The following is a 6,000-nucleotide window of genomic DNA, read 5'->3' as shown; positions in this document are numbered from 1 at the left end:
CAGGACTCCAAGTGACTAAATGCTGAGGCAAGAAAACCAAGTCCTCTGTGGAGAAACATGAGAGGGACAAAGACGGGCTGACTGACATTCTCCCCCTCTGCCCCCAGGACAACATGCACCCCAGTGTTTAAAATCACTTCTCCTTTGACAACCGTGTCATGAAAGAACAGTAAAAAGCCATTGCATCTGGAGCCAAACAATCTGGGTTGGGCTCTAGTTCCACCACTTACCGTGCTCTTGAGCTTGGGGAGACACCTAACTCCTTCGAGCTGCCTTTTCTTTACTAGCTGAAGCAGGGCCATGATAGTACCCCCCTGACCCGGCCATGGTAAAAATCAAATGGAATAATATCTGTGAAAGCACTTCAGAAATTATACACATATTTTTATTATTACTGTTATTTCTACTATCGTATGCCCTGAAGGCTTCTATCTGAGCGATGCCTGATGTTTATGCTCTCAGTCTGTCAGCACTTAAAACTTCGGTTGATGTAAATTTTAAGATTTTTCTAGTATAAAAGTTGGTGAAGGAAGGACCTGCGAGGTAATTTGCCCCAGGCTGCAGAATCTACAGGGATAAGTAGACTCCTGTTTCCTGGTAAGGCAGTTTATTCCCCTTTTACCAGAAGTTCTGTGTTTGCATTGTTGGCTCTACTGCAAATAGGTTCTCACCACGCACTCTCTGAGCTTACTCATTCCTTCACTCATCGAGAGGTTATCTACTAAATACTCCTACGCTGGCACAAGACAAACAGCAGTGCTTTCATGGAATTTATAGTTGCATGGAGGAAGCAGTTATAGAACAGGTGATTAGGACCACCCTATTAAACAAATCTGGAATGAGCGAGGCAGGTTCAGGTTTTCGTCCTCAGACAGGCTGCAGGCAGTGAGGGAGGGGTGGTTGTTCCAGGAAGGGGTCCTGGAGCTGATGCCTGAACCGAGTCTTCAGGGATACCTGGGAGTTGATCATGAAAAGACAGAAGGAGAAGTTGCTGAGCAACTCTGGGCTCACCGTATGTGGAACTGAATGACTTAGTTAGCGATCATAAATGCTGAGGAGTTACGATAACATGCTATTTCATTTATTTCAAATAGCAATAGTCACTCAGATGTGTCGTGATACTGTTTGGGAGGAGCAGACGGCCAACTGTAGGGAGGGCTTGTTCAGTGGAGCTGGTGGTGGTAGGGAGAAGACGAGTTTCTCTGGTGAATGTCGTTGTTAAACTATGATTCATCAGTCTATTATTTACCGCTCTATTTGTCATAAATGTTGCTTATATTTAATGCAAACAAGCAGAGTCCGGCCTAAATGCCAATGAACCAACTAGGGCTTAGAATAATTCCCAATTAAGATCACAGACCGAGCTAATTCCCTGTGCACACAGCCCGCGACTGCCTCTTGCACTCCCAGCAGAGCATCACTGAAGGTTAGAAGAGACCTCAGAGACCATGCCTTGCAGCCAGCTCGCTTCATAATCCGAGAGACCGAGATTCAGTGAGACAAGGCCCGGTACCTGAGAGGGGCACCCGACAGAAGGAATCCAATCATTTAGCTACACAAGGGTGTTCATTTGCATAAGAATCCTGATCTGTATTAAACACTTTCCAGCTCTGAGGTAGGGTTAACCTTTCAGATGCAGACTGCTGTAAACTGATGGAATGCAACTCATTGAAACCATTTACTCCTGACCTTGAGAACAGGTAGAATTTCTTCCAACCTGAGAGCAGCTGTTAACACAGGCAGGACTTCTTCTGTATCGGTGTAGCTACCTGCAAGTTGAAGATCATGTCAGGATTTTTAGTGCCAGGTGCCTGGCCTCAGGTGAGGTGGGGTTGTCTATGTGCAGGGAGTTCAAACTCTTTCCTGACAACATCGACTCTACCCCCTTTATTCTCCTTCTCCCTCCCTTGAAAATTTACTAGCTAAATTTACAAGCTATGTTTAATAGCCTTACTTAAGGGTTTCATCCTATGGTAATTCAAATTCCTTGGGCAAGGTTAATACTTTTTCATTCTTTATCCATCTCTTCTACAAGAGTGAATTTGAGATTCTCTTCTGAAGAAAAGTTTTGAGAAACATGAAGGGCCCTGAGAAAATCTGACTAAGGAAGAAAGAATACAAATGGGTTTGGTTGCCCACCTCAACATGCTTTCATTCCCTTCTTCCTTTTTTAATAGAACACTGGTTTTTTTGCTAAGGTGTGTGGCTGTTCTGCTTAAGAACTATGTTTGCCAGTCTCTACTGTAGTAGGAAGGCTATGAGACTAAGACTTTCTTTTTCAATAGAAAAAGGAAAAAAAAAAAAAAAAAGGAGGGGATTTCTTGGAAGTTTCCTCAAAAAAAAAAAAAAAAAAACATAGAATTATCCTTCTTTTCCTTTCTTTTTATGACCTATAGGGAAAATAGAATGGATAGAGCTCCAGCAGCCATCGTGAACCAAGAGGTGGAAGAAACGTCCTGAAGACATCAAGACACAGAGAAAGCAACTTGAGTCATTTAGGACCCTATGGAGCCACCATTCTATCCTTAGATATTTTAAAACATGAGAGAACAACAAACTTATCCTTGAGATATTTTTGATTACATAAAATACAATATTGTCCTGAGAGAGGAGATGTCACCAAGATGTAGGCAGCAGAGAGGGAAGTTGTAAGTGTGGAGGATAAACTTCCCATATTTTACAACTTAGCCAATCCCATCAGGTAGTAGGATACAGCATTCCTTCTCCCAGAAAATTAACTCCTTCTTGCCAATATGCTTATGAGTCTTTAGCTCTGATCCTAGTTCTAGTTGTTTGTTTTTTAAACTTTCCTTATCTCCCCTTCTCCCACAAGAATGACATGATTTTAGCTTGATTTTAAACTAAATATTTTATATTATTTAGAATTTAGAAGGAGTGTTGGAGAAGTTTTTGTATGGTGAACATGACAGCAATCAGTCTCAGAAAAATATTTCCCTAAAAAAGATGAGAAAGCAATCTAATAGAAATTTCTCAATTTTTCCAAAGGCTTTCCTCTGGGGTTCTTAGATCATAAATTTCTTCTTTCAGGTGAAGCCTGAGAGGACAGAAATAAATGGAACTCTTCTAGGACTCTGTCTTGGGTTTATGAAAGCAGGCTTTCTGCCACACAATTCAACAGTGTGTCTAATAGTCCCTGGCAGTTAATAATAATAACAGTAATAGAAGCAAGTAGTTAGATCATGTTCGCGCTACACAGACAATGGTCTAAGTGCTTTACATGTAATAACTCATGTAATTATCGTACTCTACAAGTGTGGTTATTACCCCAAAATGGACACATGAAGATGTTACAATTATATTCAATGGAGGAACTAGGATTTGTACCCAGGCAGGTGCCATAGAAAGGAAGGCTGTTATGAGTAGATTTGTGTGGGCTTCTTACTCTGTATGGAGATCTCTAAACTCAAATTTATGTTTATTATGTGGCTACAGGGGATTGAGTGGTACATAGTGTAGATTTGTTGTTTTCATTAGTTTCATATGAGAATTTCAAGTTCTCTGCTCAGTGGTGTTATTGGTCATTGGAAGTTAATGGACTAGGAAGATGATAAATAAGGACATTCTGAGTTTGTTTTCTTTTATGCCTCTTGTTTTTTGAAAGCGGATTGGGCTTGGTAACTGGGAGCAGATCAGCTAGAGGCCACATTGCCTGTTCCCTCTGGTGCCTCGGGCCATCTGCATTTCCCTCTCCAGAGTTTGCATATCACTCCTGTGCCTGCCCTAATAGGACATCTTTACGTGAACCGCCTACTTGCAAGTGCAGATGTCGTCAGCGAGCTATTAGGACAGGAGGTGTTCCCCACCAGTCTTGCATGGCTAAATGCCACGGAGTTGGGATGGGTGTGAGGGTGCCATGAGGAAAGAAATATTTAATGAATTACGATAGTTTTCTTTTCTTATAGACAAAACCCCGACTAACCTTTTTCTAAGCCTAAGGCAGTTATTGGGCTTTTCCTGTTTCCTGTGTTTGTGTGATCTTTCTCTTCAGTGTTCAGTCCTATTACTAATCTTCTCTTCACAATCTGGCAGCCTTTAAGCTGCCCTGACAGTAAAGATTCTCAGATAACTCTAGTCACTGAGGTAAGACAAAGAATTCCTCTCCAGCTTTAAAAGAAAGAAAGAAAAGAAAAGATTTAATGTTTTTCTTTTTAATAAAGAAAAATATAAAAAGAGAAATGCAAATTATCCACAGTTCTAGCACCCAGAATATCCCTATTAAAATTTATAAAGGAATAGAGTATCATTTGCTTTTGGACACAGGCATCTATCTGGATTGATTTAGCGTGGTTCTGTCTGGAGGCAGGGTTCTGGGTGATAACCTCTCCAGATTCCTGGACCGAGTCCTGCTGTGGAGAAAGAGATATTAAAAAAAAGAAAGAAAGAAAGAAAGGAAGGAAGGAAGGAAGGAAGGAAGGAAGGAAGGAAGAAAGAAAGAAAGAAAGAAAGAAAGAAAGAAAGAAAGAAAGAAAGAAAGAAAGAAAGGAAAAGAAAGAAAGAAAAAAAGGGACAAACCTTTGGCTTTTATCAGCTGGGAATCCATACCTTGCTTGGAGCTTTGGGTCTGAGCATTGCAGGTCAAGATTGCCCTCTGGTGGTCTTAGGCCAGACATACAAGCAAAGTTTAAAAATTTGATAAGCTTCATCCTGCACCAGGCAATCCTCATCCCTAATGCTTGCTAGGGACAAACGGACATCCACGTACCATTTCTGCTCTACACATATGTAAAAGTCATAAATCAGGCCAGCAAATAAATAAAAGGTGTTCTATTATTCTACCTAGAAAAATAAACTTTTCAATTTTATTTTTTATATTTTTAAATTTTTATTTAAATTATAGTTACTTAACATATAGTGTGTAATATTGGTTTCAGGAGTAGAATTTAGTGATATCACACCCGGTGGTCAACACAGCAAGTATCCTCCTCCTTAATACCCACTACCCATTTAGCCCATCCTCCTGTCCACCTCCCTCCAACAACCCTTAGTTTATTGTCTATCGTGAAGAGTCTCTTATGGTTTGTTTCCCTTTTTCTTTTTTCTCCCTTCCCCTATGTTCATCTGTTTCATTTCTTAAATTCCACATATGAGTGAAATCATATGGTATTTGACTTTCTCTTGACTGATTTCTCTTGGCGTAACACAGCCGACTGTGTTATGTTGTTGTATATATGTATGCATACATGTATGTGTGTATGTGTACGTATGTCCACTCATGTTGTTGCATATGGCAAGATTTCATATTTTTGATGGCCGAGTAGTATTCCATTGTACATATACATCCACATCTTCTTTATCCATTCGTTGCGGGGATGGGCGTTTGAGCTCTTTCCATAATTTAGCTATTGTTGATAATGCTGCTATAAATGTCCTGGTACATGTGCTCCTTTGAATCGGTATTTTTGTATCTTTCGTGTAAACACCTAGTAGTGCAATTGCTGGGTCATAGAGTAGTTCTATCTTTAACTGAAAAACTTGCTTTCAAAATAACCTAGAAGCCCATTCTGGTAAAAGTCTCTCACTCCTTAGAATTTTGTATCAAACATGGAGACATGAGGACAGTCTCAGATCTAGCCTCACTCCAGATCGGCTCTGCTGTAATTTCCAGGGACCACTCCATCATGCCTGTAGACACCCCAGCCTCCTGCCTGAGCCCCACCAACACACCTGCAAAGAGCCCTGACTTCCCTGTGAGGTACATGATTACCAAAGGCACGGTGAGGAGCAAACCCAGAACACAAGACTGTGCAGGTTCCAGAAGCATTCTTGAGGCCATTTGTGCATTCTGGAGCTCCAGGCCCCCAAAGCATGATCTGGAAAATGTTGGTTATGGAGATGTCGTGGACTCTTAGAGGGCAGGCCTGGTGACCACACTGGGTTACCTGAATCTGACTTGCTTTTAGCACTGGAAGTCCCATGCCCTGTGAAACCCTTCACTGGGATGTTAAAAGCCCCACTTTTCAATCTTGTGTCGGAAGATTA

The sequence above is a fragment of the Lontra canadensis genome, unplaced genomic scaffold (genome assembly GCF_010015895.1).
Source record: "Lontra canadensis isolate GAN:19392208 unplaced genomic scaffold, GSC_riverotter_1.0 scaffold101, whole genome shotgun sequence".
NCBI classification, from domain to species: Eukaryota; Metazoa; Chordata; class Mammalia; order Carnivora; family Mustelidae; genus Lontra; species Lontra canadensis.
The sequence above is the reverse complement of the archived record's forward strand: the minus strand, read 5'-3'. Positions refer to the sequence as shown.